A 14,457-nucleotide genomic window follows, 5' to 3' on the forward strand; every position below is an offset into this window, starting at 1 on the left:
TAAATCTTTCCCACAATGAAAACTCTTGGCCAGATGGTTTACCTTGTCCACATAAACATCTGTTCTCCACACAGATTTATTGATCAAAGCAAAGGATTTTATGATTTCCTTTAAGTAATACCAAAAAGAAAACAATAGGAAAGCAGCCATTTAACTGATCTCCTATGTCTCAAGTACTGTTCAGAATAATTTGCTCTCCAATCCTTTTAAACTATACAGATTTGCCAAAATTGAAACCCAGCAGTCTAGATATTGTAAATGAAATTTCTGCTGACATCAGTGTAAGCCTTTGGTCTGATTAAAAGCACTGTGGTTTTAGTCCACTTTATTTGCTATCAACAGACATAGTTATCAATTATGGACTGCATCTGCTTGCTTCTTTATCAGTCACTACATGGTGAAAACCTTGGCTTCTTATACTCCACAGTAACTGAGGTGGATTCTAGGCCTCACCATATCAAAATTTGACCTCTTTTGATCAAGAAAATAGAAATCAAGACAATAGAAATAGTGCAATAATCAAAATATTGATATCAGATTGCATCTTGGATACCATTAACTCCAAAGCTTTCAATGTTGGGCTTTCAGTTAAATTTAGGTCCAGATGTTTTTGCTCTGATAATAACAAAAACAAAACAAAACTTGGAACAATTCTAGTTAAAGTAAGTTGAAGGGGTGTTTGTATTTCATTAATTCTTCATGAAAAATATGTGAAGTTTTAAATGCTAGTCTCAAGTTTTAGAAGTAATAGAAATAGTGAAAAAGATTTCCTGAAGGGTAAGACATTGATATGGTATTTGATTTAGTCATGGATCTAGGAGAAGTTCTATGTTCTATCACCAAGAAGTGAAATTCACCTTTGTGAACTGGAAGCAAGAAAAACAGATAAGCCATCATTAGAGGATTTTTCAGGAATCCAAGATTCATAGTATGACCCCACTAAATACGTATCACAAGAGATTATTAAATCTGCAGTGATTTTCTTACATAGTAGTGGAGTAATAAGGAAAGACTAAATTAAGTTCCACACACTCTGTTTAAGAAACAGAGAAGTTATTCAACATAGTTTTGGAAGTTTTAACCACAGCAATCAGAGAAGAAAAAGAAATGAAAGTAATCCAAATCAGAAAAGAAGAAGTAAAGTTGTCACTGTTTGCAGATGACATGATACTATACATAGAGAATCATAAAGATGCTACCAGAAAACTACTAGAGCTAATGAATGAATTTGGTAAAGTAGCAGGATACAAAATTAATACACAGAAATCTCTTGCATTCCTATACACTACTGATGAAAAATCTGAAAGTGAAATTAAGGAAACAATCCCATTTACGATTACAAGAAAAAGAATAAAATACCTAGGAAGAAACCTACCTAAGGAGACAAAAGACCTGTATGCAGAAAATTATAAGACACTGATGAAAGAAATTAAAGATGATAGAAACAGATGGAGAGATATACCATGTCCTTGGATTGGAAGAATCAGCATTGTGAAAATGACTAGACTACCCAAAGCAATCTACAAATTCAGTGCAATCCCTGTCAAACTACCAATGGCACTTTTCACAGAACTAGAAAAAATTTTTTCACAATTTGTATGGAAACACAAAAGACCCCAAATAGCCAAAGCAATCTTAAGAAAGAAAAATGGAGCTGGAGGAATCAGGCTCCTTGACTTCAGACTATACTCTAAAGCTACAGTAATCAAGAGAGTATGGTACTGGCACAAAAACAGAAATATAGATTAATGGAACAGGATAGAAAGCCCAGAGATAAACCCATGCACATATGGTCACCTTATCTTTGATAAAGGAGGCAAGAATATAAATGGAGAAAAGACAGCCTCCTCAATAAGGGGTGCTGGGAAAACTGGACAGTTACATATAAAAGAATGAAATTAGAACACCCCTAATGCCATACACAAAAATAAACTCTAAATGGATTAAAGACCTAAATGTAAGGCCAGACACTATAAAACTCTTAGAGGAAAACATAGGCAGAACACTCTATGACATTAATCACAGCAAGATCCTTTTTGACCCACCTCCTAAAGGAATGGAAAAAAGAACAAAAATAACCAAATGGGACCTAATGAAACTTAAAAACTTTTGCACAGCAAAAGAAACCATAAACAAGACGAATAGACAACCCTCAGAATGGGAGAAAATATTTGCAAATGAAGCAACTGACAAAGGATTAATCTCCAAAACTTACAAGCAGCTCATGCAGCTCAATATCAAAAAACAAACAACCCAATCCAAAAATGGTCAGAAGACCTAAATAGACATTTCTCCAAAGAAGATATACAGATTGCCAACAAACACATGAAAGGATGCTCAACATCACTAATCCTTAGAGACATGCAAATCAAAACTACAATGAGGTATCATCTCACACCGGTCAGAATAGCCATCATCAAAAAATCTAGAAACAATAAATGCTGTAGAGTGTGTGGGGAAAAGGGAACCCTCTTGCACTGTTGGTGGGAATGTAAATTGATACAGCCACTATGGAGAACAGCATGGAGGTTCCTTAAAAAACTAAAATTAGAACTACCATATGACCCAGCAATCCCACTACTGTGCATATACCCTGAGAAAACCATCATTCAAAAAGAGTCTTGTACCACAATGTTCATTTCAGCTCTATTTACAATAGCCAGAACATGGAAGCAACCTAAATGTCCACTGACAGATGAATGGATAAAGAAGATGTGGCACATATATACAATGGAATATTACTCAGCCATAAAAAGAAACGAAATTGAGCTATTTGTAATGAGGTGGATGGACCTAGAGTCTGTCATACAGAATAAAGTAAGTCAGAAAGAGAAAAACAAATATCGTATACTAACACATATATATGGAATCTAAAACGGAAAGAAAAAAAAGGTTCTGAAGAACCTAGGGGCAGAACAGGAATAAAGACGCAGACATAGAGAATGGACTTGAGGATACGGGGATGGGGAAGGGTAAGCTGGGACAAAGTGAGAGAGTGGCATGGACATATATACACGACCAAATGTAAAATAGATAGCTAGTGGGAAGCATCCGCCTAACACAGGGAGATCAGCTCGGTGCTCTGTGACCACCTAGAGGGGTGGGGTAGGGAGGGTGGGAGGGAGATGCAAGAAGGAGGAGATATGGGGATATATGTATATGTACAGCTTATTCACTTTGTTATAAAGCAGAAACTAACACACCATTGTAAAGCATAATTGTAAAGCAATTATACTCCAATAAAGATATTAAAAAAAATTAAAATGAACACAGAATCCAAAAAGAAAAGAACCAGAGAAATCTAATAATTTAAATATACTTCCCTTAAAATGTTTATATTTAAGAAGTGGCGTTTAAACAGTTAAACTTTAGTTGTCAAGCAATGAAGTTTTCTTAGAGACCCAGGCCATGACAAAAATAGTAATAAAAAAAAACACTAGTGAATGATTATGTGCATAGAGTATTTATAATTTATATGTGATATATACCCCGAATAAAGTAGGTTCCAGAGATGGCAAGGCAGAGTTAAGAGTGAGAAAGTTCAGAAATGTGTTTCTCAATTGGCATGCCCTATAGGAATGAATATGGAGCGTCTGTCTAGGAGAAGCTGTAGTTTTTCCTTTCTGTCATTGAACAAAGCACACTCTGCATAAAGCCTATAGGACTCCTCTGCTGCTAACTGTGCTCCTCTTATTTGCAGTATGACAGATTATTGGCTTCTGCGGAAATGGCTGAAGTCTCTACTTTTAATGAAAGCAATCTTATTATTTCTCTAGAGTTTTATTAACTTTCAGACATAGATAAATGTAAAGATTTAATCACACAGTGTATCATGTTTAGTACATGCTTTTGATTTCAACAGTTTCTCAGGGAGGATAAATTATTTTAAGAAAGGCAGCCTATAAGCAATGATTATCAAAAACCTATCTTTAATCATTTGTTACATGATATTTAATATAGTAATAATTCATGTCAAATTGTATATGACCCCAATTGACAGTTAATGATAATGTGACATATAAATACATTAAATAATATTGAAACTAATACCTGAGACTGGATTTTTTTCTTATCAATTAAAAATTCCACGAGGACACATGAATTACGCAGCTTTGAATCTAGTACATTTGAGTGTTTCCTGGGGCTAGATCAGCCTTTAGTATGACCCTGATTTAATAACCATATTGACAAAAAGCTAAATTATTTTACAGAACTGTTGAAAGTAGAAGCAAAGATGACTATGATAGAGCTTTTAACTCAGGTGTGTGCTCAAAATTTGAAATGTAGCAGGAAGAGTTGAAGGAGCAGTTTAAACGTAACATTAGGCAACTGTATCTAATTAGGGCATTACTAAAATGTAAGTTCAAATTTGGACAGAAATAATTTTCTAAATGTTTCTTTCAAAAATATAATTTATTTTTTTATTCTGTGAAAGAAATATTTGTGGCAACATATTTTTGAGTACTGATTTTAATTGCTTTGTAGAAACAGCCGTATTTGTTCTTGCTAGGAAGTTTGCTATGCTGATGTTGTATTTAAAACATTATTAAAATGTCAAGATTTTGAAAGTGAATGTACCAACACTAATGTAGTACTCTAAAGAATGTTTTTTCCCCAAGAAGGGATATTTAGAATAGATTTACTAGAAGTTGTTAAAACCAGTGTGAAAATTAAAATATGATAAATATGCAACAATGATTATTATGATTATTAGTGCAGAGGATGGCCTGATTAAGCGAGTAAATGCAATGCTTTAAATGGATAGATAATGTACAGGCAACAACCTGCAAAAATGATGATGCTTACTTCTTTTTATTTATGAAAAAAATTGATTAGGTGAAAAGAACAGATTCCATATTAGGTAATGATTTATATAAAATGGATATAAGTATGTTATACAATCTTGTATTATATAATGGATTCCATTAATATTTCACATTCACTTAACACATACTATATATGTCAGACATTTTACTAAGTACTAAAACAAGATGAATAGGAGAGTTTTTTTCCCTTAAGATGATTACTTTTTGATAGGAAAGGTAAACCTAAATCATATAAATAAATATGTATCTGTTCACTCATATGATAAGTGTAGAATTAAATATTTGGATTATTATAAATATTTACATCATGGAAAAGTATACCAAAATAAAGGACCTCTGAATCAACAAAATTCAAAATTTTCTGTACATTCATAAAGAATAATATAGACCTACATTTAATCAAATTGCTACATATATAGCCATTATAACTACAATTGTTTTTTAGCGTTATCAGTCTCTTTTTTACTCCTCCTAGACAGAGGTTACTGCGGACTGTTTGGGATGATGTTGGTGTTTTGCTCCTTCTTTTCTCATGTCTGTTCATGTGTTTCAAGTCTGTGCACTGCCAATATTGATTTCTGAATATCCGTTGGTGTGTAAATGACTTGAATCATAGCAGATATAATTCTTAATTATGTTTAGAGTTGCTTAACTTTCAATCTTTGCAGTGCAAAGTTCGTATCACACACTCACACACAGACACACTCATATTTCTTTCCTTCTATTTTGCTGATTTTAGGATGGAAAACTGGCCCATCCTCTTTTGGCCATAATGGCTGGATTGAAAGTAGATATTACAGTGTTGTGCTTTGCTTTGTTCTGTTTTTTGTTTTTTTAACAATTGAATTATTAGATGTTGCTCTTGAGGATTTATATACTGGGTATATGGTTCTGAGGAGATCTCTGTAGGAAACAGATTTCTGCTAGGATTAATTTTAAGCCCACCAAATTTCATCATAGAATAAAAGGCTTTCAACTAATACTGCTGTTCCACGAACAATTCAACCAAATTTTTTTTTTCTACTTAACATCCCTTACATGTATCTCTTTACTACCTGACTTTAGGTTTACTAATTGAATTAGCTGTAATGATAGAATCAAGAACATTCAATTTAGAAAAAGAGGAATAAACTTGAAATAATACATCAGAATCAAATGAAGCCAAACTTTATTTTAAATTATTGCTTAATATTTAATTTTTAGTATAGACCTCCCAGAGGGCTTCAGTTTGGTTCAAGATCATCGCCTACTTGTGGAGTGCCTTTTGTTTTTCTCTATTTTCTTAGTACTTGTTTTAGGTGTTTCAGTAGCCTATGTGGATTTGGAGTCTCATGGGAATATGTTGTGATATCCTGTAAAACTTGCTTTCTATTTTATGTTCATTTTAAAGATGACGTAGTAAAGTGCCATTGAAAGTGAAGAAATTCACATCAGGGTAGAAAGTTATTAAAGTACCAGACTTACGTATTTGCCATATATTTCAGATGTAATAACAAAAGAACAGTTTTCCTTCCTTCTTTTTAAAAATTAATTGTTGATTTCTTTTGTACCACTTAACTAAATAATTGTCTTTTAAACTTAATATGAATTTATCAAAGCCAAATTCAAAATAAGTATACCAATGTCAGACCAAGTCTAAAATATTTGAACACTTTTAACACTTTAAGAAGTTTTATTGACTTTGTTGACTCTTGGAAGATTGGCATGTATGTCAGGGTCCAGCATCATGACCATAGCAATTTAGGATCAGGATCATTTCCTTATTTTTAGCATTAAAATGAGGGGATTGGAGGATGTAGGCTATATGTTCTTCTGAAAATCTAAGCTTTCTCTCTCTTAGTCTTCAAAGTTGATTCTGACTCTGCTTCTGGTTTTCCAAAATATGTCATAAAATACTGCAGCAGGAGTGCTCTATAATTCTTTTTTTTTCCAGTTAGTGCTTTATTTTTTCATTCTCCATAGAATGCTGATTTTGTAACATTGATTACAGTCTGATTGATATGTACCATTACAACAAAAGTTTCACTTTATGAAAGATCAGATACGGATACACACATCCCGTCCCATTGGCAGGACCGCCTAGGTCCGGGGAAGGAATTTGCCGACGTACTCGGAACTGTTTCCAAGGTTTTCTCGGGCTCGGGTTTGTGTCGCGGCTGCTGGTCCTGGGAGCCAAGGCAACGGAGATTCTCCCAGCTCGCGAGAGCGCCCCCTTCTCCCACGGCTTCGGGGACCCAGCAACAGCTATGGATCCGGTGTCTGGCTCCCGCAGCCCGGAGTGGGAGGTCTCGGGCTCCGGGGGGAAGCGTCGCAGTTTGTCGAAGAGCCCTAAGCCCAGCAAAACCTCTCGCTCCCCGCGGGGCCGCCGCTCTCGCTCGCACTCTTGCTCTCGGTCCGGGGACCGGAATGGCCTTAGCCATCAACTGAGTGGCCCCAGCCAAGGCTCCCAAAACCAGTCCTACCGCTCCCGCTCGCGGTCAAGCTCTCGAGAGCGGCCCTCCGCGCCGCGGGGAGCCGCTTTCGCTTCTGCCTCCTCCTCCGCCTATTATGGCGGCTACTCACGCCCCTGCGGGAGCGACAAGCCATGGCCTAGCCTCCTGGACAAGGAGAGGGAAGAGAGCCTGCGGCAGAAGAGATTAAGTGAGAGAGAGAGGATTGGAGAATTAGGAGCTCCTGAAGTATGGGGACTTTCTCCAAAGAATCCAGAACCAGACTCTGATGAACATACACCAGTAGAGGATGAAGAGCCAAAGAAAAGCACCACTTCAGCTTCTACTTCAGAAGAAGAAAAGAAGTCGTCTAGTCATTTAAAAGAAAGGTCCAAGAAAAGGAGGAAGAAAAAGTCCTCTAAAAGAAAACACAAGAAGTATTCTAATGATAGTGACAGTGACTCTGATTCTGAAACAGACTCCAGTGATGAAGATACAAAAAGGAGAGCAAAGAAAGCCAAGAAAAAGGGAAAGAAGAAGAAACGCAGATCGAAGAAATATAAGAAAAATAAGTCTAAGAAGAGCAGAAAAGATTCCAGTGATTCATGTTCTAAAGAGTCCCAAGAAGAGTTTCTGGAGAATCCCTGGAAGGATCGATCAAAGCCTGAAGAACCCCCAGATTTGATTGGTCCAGAGGCTCCCAAAACACTTGCCTCTCAAGATGATAAACCTTTGAACTATGGCCATGCTCTGTTACCTGGTGAAGGTGCAGCTATGGCTGAATATGTAAAAGCTGGAAAACGTATCCCACGAAGAGGTGAAATTGGCTTGACAAGTGAAGAAATTGCATCATTTGAATGCTCGGGTTACGTAATGAGTGGTAGCAGGCATCGCCGAATGGAGGCTGTGCGACTGCGAAAAGAGAACCAGATCTATAGTGCTGATGAGAAGAGAGCCCTTGCATCCTTTAACCAAGAAGAGAGACGAAAGAGAGAAAACAAGATTCTGGCCAGTTTTCGAGAGATGGTATACAGAAAAACTAAAGGGAAAGAGGACAAATAAGGATTTTCTGATTGTTCATCAGACATTTTTAACAACAAAAAAGGAAGTTTGGGTTCCATATATACACACAAAAAGATTACCATGATCTGAAAAAGCTTTACAGTGCTACTGTGCCTTCTATTTAATTCTTTCAGTCCTTCTATAAAAAGCTGCTTATTGATGCCTCCACCCCAAAACCAACAAACAAACCAAAAAGCAAACTAACCCACAGACTTGTTGAATTGAAAACGTGAACATTAGTTTTAAAATTCTTAATAGGCTTATTAAAAATGGTTATTTCAAATATAAAATATTGGGAAGTCTCCTGTTGTGCCAATGTAAGTACATTATTTCTATCTGAGCTGTGTTTAGATCATTATTTGAATACTAGAAATGGATGGGAGTCAACAATGATCAGGAGTTTAATAAGGAAAAATATAATGAGTCATTGTTTTCATTGTTTTAACTTGGTTGCTTCATAAGGATGAAGCTAAAATGATGTTAAACGTTTTTAAAGTCTGTCCTTTGTAATAAGCAGATTTCATTTTAAGCATTGTTAAACTTTTCAGTTTATTTTTTACATCTGTCATTCAGTTTAATCTGTAACTTCATATAGAACCCCTCACTTTCTCACTTTTTTATGGCTACTGTTGGCTTTTAAGTTTGGGGGAAATGGAAAATTCTGGGACTGTGAGATCGTGATCTTTTTCCTTCCCTCCTTTTGTTAAAGTTTAGTTGTTAGGACATACGAGTGAAGGGGGAGGGGATAGTAGAAGTTTTGGCTGTTTTTGTTAAGGTTGTTTTGAGCTGCATTATTATGTGCCTAGGATAAATTTAAATTATCTGAGTGATGGGGAATTTCTGACTTTGCTGTTATAAAATGCCCTCTCTCCTTATAATAGTTTTAAAGTTTTTTTAAGTGTGTTTTTGAAGAGTACACTGCATTTATTTAACCCCATAAATTATAACATTTTAACACATGTAAAATTTTTGTATTTTTAAAGTGCTTTGAAAGATATTTATTTTTTTTAACAAGTGGAAAATAATGTTCTTTAAAAGACATCAAACTTTTAGTGGAAAATGATATTACCAGAGGCATGTAAGGATTTGTTCATCCTCTTCAAGAAATGGGATTTTTATGTAAAATATATATGTAGCACTGAATGCCAAAATGATGGGTATGTGTGATTGGAATTAAAAATGAGATTTGCTAATAAAAAAAAAGAAAGATCAGCAAAAATACATCAGCAAGGATATAACTAGTGCATTTACTAAAACACATCATAATCATAAAACCAAGTGATCACACACAATAATCTTTACATTTGACATACCAGTTATATCCTAGCAGAGCCAGTGTGTTTGGCAGGTGATTAAAATATGTAAGTAATGACACTGATCAATCTTAACACTTCTGAAGTGTTAATTCTTTATCAGTTAAACTTAAATCAATAAGAGTATTGAGACATAACAAGGAGGAAATCCAAAATTTGTTGAACAGAGACAGTAGTAAGCAGTAGGAAGGGCACTGAATTGGGAGCTAGTACATTTGGATCCTTGTCTTATCTTTGGCCCTGGATGGATGACCTTGGGCAAGTATTCTGGGCTATATGAATCATTCACTCTTAAAATGAGAGAGTTGGCTGGATGGTTCTCTAAACTTTTTATAGATTTAGCTTTCCATAATTCTAAAATCTTTGACACTGATTCATTTTTGTGTTGTAAAGTGAAATGTCTAACAATACTAACTTGGCAGTTGGGTTGAGTCCAGCTCTACCACACAAATACAACTTGTTGCTTGTGTTCAAGTCTCTTCCTTCTGAGCCCCAGGACAGCCCTATCCTCAAATTAACAAACAGTAATGACAAGCTTCAGGAGGTAAACAAGCTTGTCCTCCACTAGACACAAACTCAAGACCCCCAAAGTCATGGTTATTAAGAAAAGCTATAATGGAAGAACTATGCAGGAAACCCACAACATCCTCTTTGGTAAATGGTACAATAACACAATTCACTAATAGAAGAAGGCAGGTACAGATATTAACTACAATACATAGTTTTCAACTGTTATTTGTGAACCTGCACAAAAAATATACACACAATTAGAACTGTATCAATATGAACTATAAATTCACGGTCTAGATGTACACGGGAGCCTCTCTCATGCTGCTAATCTGAAGGAGGCTTATTGTAGTTTCACGTGTTTGTAACTCTGCAGGAGGAAGCTGGGATTCTTTTTACTAACATTGGCTTCTATTCCATTATCTGAAAAGCCCACCTCTCTCACATAATCACAGAAATTAAAGATGTCCAAGCCCCCCTTTAGGGCATTTCCTCCATCTCCTACTTTCCTTATCAGATTACTGTCTTTTTGTTCTAAAACACTGAATGACTGGCTTCCATCAGCTCCCTATCTGAAAATCAAGTAGACTTTATCTTTTTTAATCTAAGAAATAAATTTGTCCGTATTTCTTCCTACTATTTTAATGTAATTCCTATCTCAATTGTATTTACACAGTTCTGAATATTTAACTACAGTATCCATTATAGAAATTAATCCAATTCAATGAACATGAATGTGCAAAGCAAAATTACTTTGAAAATGTCGTTTCCTTAATAAACATTATTCTTTCATTAAAGTGCTTCCCCTTTGACAGCAGTGATTACTTTAAGCAACAACTCTATGAGCCTTGAAACATTTTCCAACATCTCTAACCCGTGCCCCCTTCCAGAAAATATAAAACACCCTTCACTGTCCTCCTCCCTCCTGAGGGGACTGAGGATTTTTACCCTACAAGGTCTCTTCTCCTGATTGAGAATTCCTGATACTGAAGAAATGGCATCACCAGCCGTATATTTGCTGAGCTTTGCCTTTCCATAATTTGACTGTAAAACAACAGATTTATTTTTGCCTTCCCAGAAACGTCATTTTTTCTATTACCAAATATGCTTTTCGAACTCTACAGCTCCCTTCTATCCCTCATTCCTTACAAGATTTTAATACACTCCTTTAAGGGGAAAAGGCATCCCCCCTTGAGAATCACTGAACCAAAATATAATTTCTGAATTACTATTCATGATAAGGCTCAATAACTAAGTTTGAGAAAACAGTATTCAATTTAAAGACGGAAAAATACTGTATCATTGATAAAATGAATATTATAATATTGAGTATATTCTAATTATTAAACCAAATTATTTAAACTTCATTCTTGAAAACTAATGTAGAGACTTGTTTTTAAAATGATCTACTGAAATCATAATGAAATGCACCTTTCATACTGCTAAATTATAGTAACAAATTATATTGCTTTCCATTGTTGAAATGTTTTCTTTGATTATATAATCCACTCATTTTCAGATATTCAGAACTAAAACTTTTAGATTTTTCTAAATAAATTTTTATCAGTTTCACCTAGTATAGTAACTTAGAATTGAATCTATTTCTTCTATAGAATTGCCAACTAGCACAAACATCTCTCTGACTGATGCACAATGACAAGAATATAAAATAGCCATGTCTGCAAGAAATACTTATATTGTCTTTATTTTTCCAAATTCTAATAGAGTGAAATTCTGTATACCCTGAAGCTAGAATGATAATGCATATAGAGTTTTAAAAATAGTTTTGGAGAAAATATGGATGCATTTCTTTCCAAATTTTAAAAATGATCTTCTGCGTCTAAGTTAAGCAGATTGGAAAGAGGAAACAGGAAAGGTCTACCTCCAGATCCAAGGTGAAGGGCCTAAATAAAATCATTCAACACAGCCCCCAACAAGGCACAATAGTTTAAAATTTTACACCAGTGACACCAGGGAGGGGTCCCACTCCCATGGCTGTCAGTATTCCAAATCAATGTGCTTTGGGATGGTGTTCAGCTAGATGTTTGAAGTTCCTTCATATATTGTACCAATCTTCACATCTCGGAAGTATTTTTCCACAGGGTAATTTTTGGTGTGGCCTACTCCTCCCATCCACTTGATACATTTGCCAGTTATTAGGCCCTCAATCTCTGATGCATAGTACTTGGCCATAGATGATTCTTTAATGAATGGCCTTCCAGCTTCTAAAAGCCTTGCAGCGTTGTATGTGAGTAACCTTGCAGCTTCTAGTTGGGTGGCCATGTGAGCCACTTGGTGTTGGCATCCCTGAAAATCAAATATTCTTTTGCCAAACTGTTCCCTTTCTTTAATATATGGAATAGTGTAGTCAAAACATCCTTGAGCCAGTCCCAGCATCTGTGCAGCCATTCCTATTCTACTTTCATTAAGACTCCCAATGGTTTACTTATAGCCATGTCCAATTTGTCCCAGGATATTGGCTTCTGGAACCTTGACATTTTCAAATGGTAATGGGCAAGTAAAAGAAGCTCTGCTTCCCATTTTGTTCTCTGGTTTCCCTATATGAAGGCCCTCAGTATGACAATCTACCAAGAAGCAGGTAATTCCTGTATAACCAAGAGTAAGGTCTACATTTTCCATCACCATGAAGAGCTTGGCATCCTTGCCGTTGCTAATCCACATCTTTGACCCATTGATGACATAATAATTTCCCTTTTTATCAGGTTTGGTCTTCAAAGCAAATGAATCGCTACCTGCTCCAGCCTCTGAAAGGCAGAAACTTCCCATTTGTTCCGTAGCTAGCTTGGGCAAATAGATAGCCTTCTGTTCTTCTGTTCCATATTTTCCTAATTACTGTGTTCTGGATGTCACATACCAGAGCCAAAGACGCATCAACTTTGGCTAATTCCTCTATCACTAGGATAGAGGAAAAAATGAAGCTCCTGTTCCTCCATATTTTCTGTCAATTTCAATACCCATCAACCCTTGTTGAAATAATCCTCATATTACTGATTTTTCCATTTTTGAATTTTCATCCATTTTTGAAACCAAAGGAGCAATTTGTTCCTGGACAAATTTTTTAACTGTGCTCTTTATCATCCTCTCTTCATCTGTAATGTTTGCAGAGTGGCATAGGGTAGGCCATTATTTGTTGCTTTGAGTCCAGCTTCTCAAAGCTGGGAAGATTTTAAGACATCAGGAGGATTTTTCCAGGAAGACAGGCAAATTGGGAAGTTTCTTCTTAACAGTGCGCTGCCACACGGCAGCCGAACCGTGGCTCCCTCCATCTGTGCCCCAGGACAATCGCCCTATAATTCTTTTCGTTTTAAGCATATTTATGTTTTTAAGTTTCTGCAATTTCTTTAGCATAAGATATATTTTTAAAGATATATACTATTTTAAAATCTATTTATGTTTTTAAGTTTCTGCAATTTCTTTAGCATAAGATATATTTTTAAAGATATATACTATTTTAAAATCTAAAAATCACACACATTTTCAATAGTGACAAAACTATTTTCCTATTATATCTCCTGTTAAGGTTTTGTGACTCAGAATTAAGTTGGGACCAGGGTAATATTACTACTTGATACACAAATTATTCCTTTGACTTACTGAATGCAGACCCACAGTCAACACATTTATCAGGAGAGGAATAGTTAAGAGCATTTGTTAGGTTTGTATATGTACACAGTAAATAGAAAAATATTAGGTTTACGGGACAGAACAAGATAAGCGAAATGAAAATTAAATGTCTGATAGTGTATTTCTAGTCTGTTTCAGCTGCTCTAACAAAAATATCATAGATTGGGTAACTTTTAAACAAAATAAATTTATTTCTTATACTTCTGGAGACTGGCAAGTCCAAGATCAAGGTACCAGCAGATATGCCTGGTGAGAGCCAGCTTCCTGGTTCATACACAGTCTTTTCATTGTGTCCTCACATGGTAACAGGGGAGTGGGAACTCTCTGGAATCTCTTTTGTAAGAGTCTCTTCAGAGTGTCTTTTGATCTCATTCAATGTGATGGTATTTTGACATGGGACCTAATGACCTAATCAAAGGTCCCATCTCTAAATACCATCACGTTGGGTATCAGGTTTCAACATATGAACTTGGGCAGTGGGGAGGGGGCATACATATTCAGTCTTTAGCATAGTGACTAAAGAATAACATAATATATCTTCCATACCATTCCACAGAAAAGGATGTAATGCAGAGGAAAAGAAATAGTGGAAAGTTTGAAGGTCTGGGTTCTAGTCTTTGGCCTGCACATGCTGCTTTCCTTTTGTTGTAGACAAGCTATGAAGCCTCTATTAAC

General features: G+C 35.7%; 2 pseudogenes; one reads left to right on the top strand and one right to left on the bottom strand.

Moving 5' to 3' along the window:
• The first annotated feature begins 7,072 nt into the window (after positions 1-7,072).
• Positions 7,073-8,437, top strand: LOC132425483 (NF-kappa-B-activating protein pseudogene; annotated as a pseudogene).
• Positions 8,438-12,135: 3,698 nt separating this feature from the next.
• On the bottom strand, positions 12,136-13,222 carry LOC132425484 (short/branched chain specific acyl-CoA dehydrogenase, mitochondrial pseudogene; annotated as a pseudogene).
• Positions 13,223-14,457: the final 1,235 nt, after the last annotated feature.

This window comes from Delphinus delphis, chromosome 5, assembly GCF_949987515.2.
Source record: "Delphinus delphis chromosome 5, mDelDel1.2, whole genome shotgun sequence".
Taxonomy (NCBI): domain Eukaryota; kingdom Metazoa; phylum Chordata; class Mammalia; order Artiodactyla; family Delphinidae; genus Delphinus; species Delphinus delphis.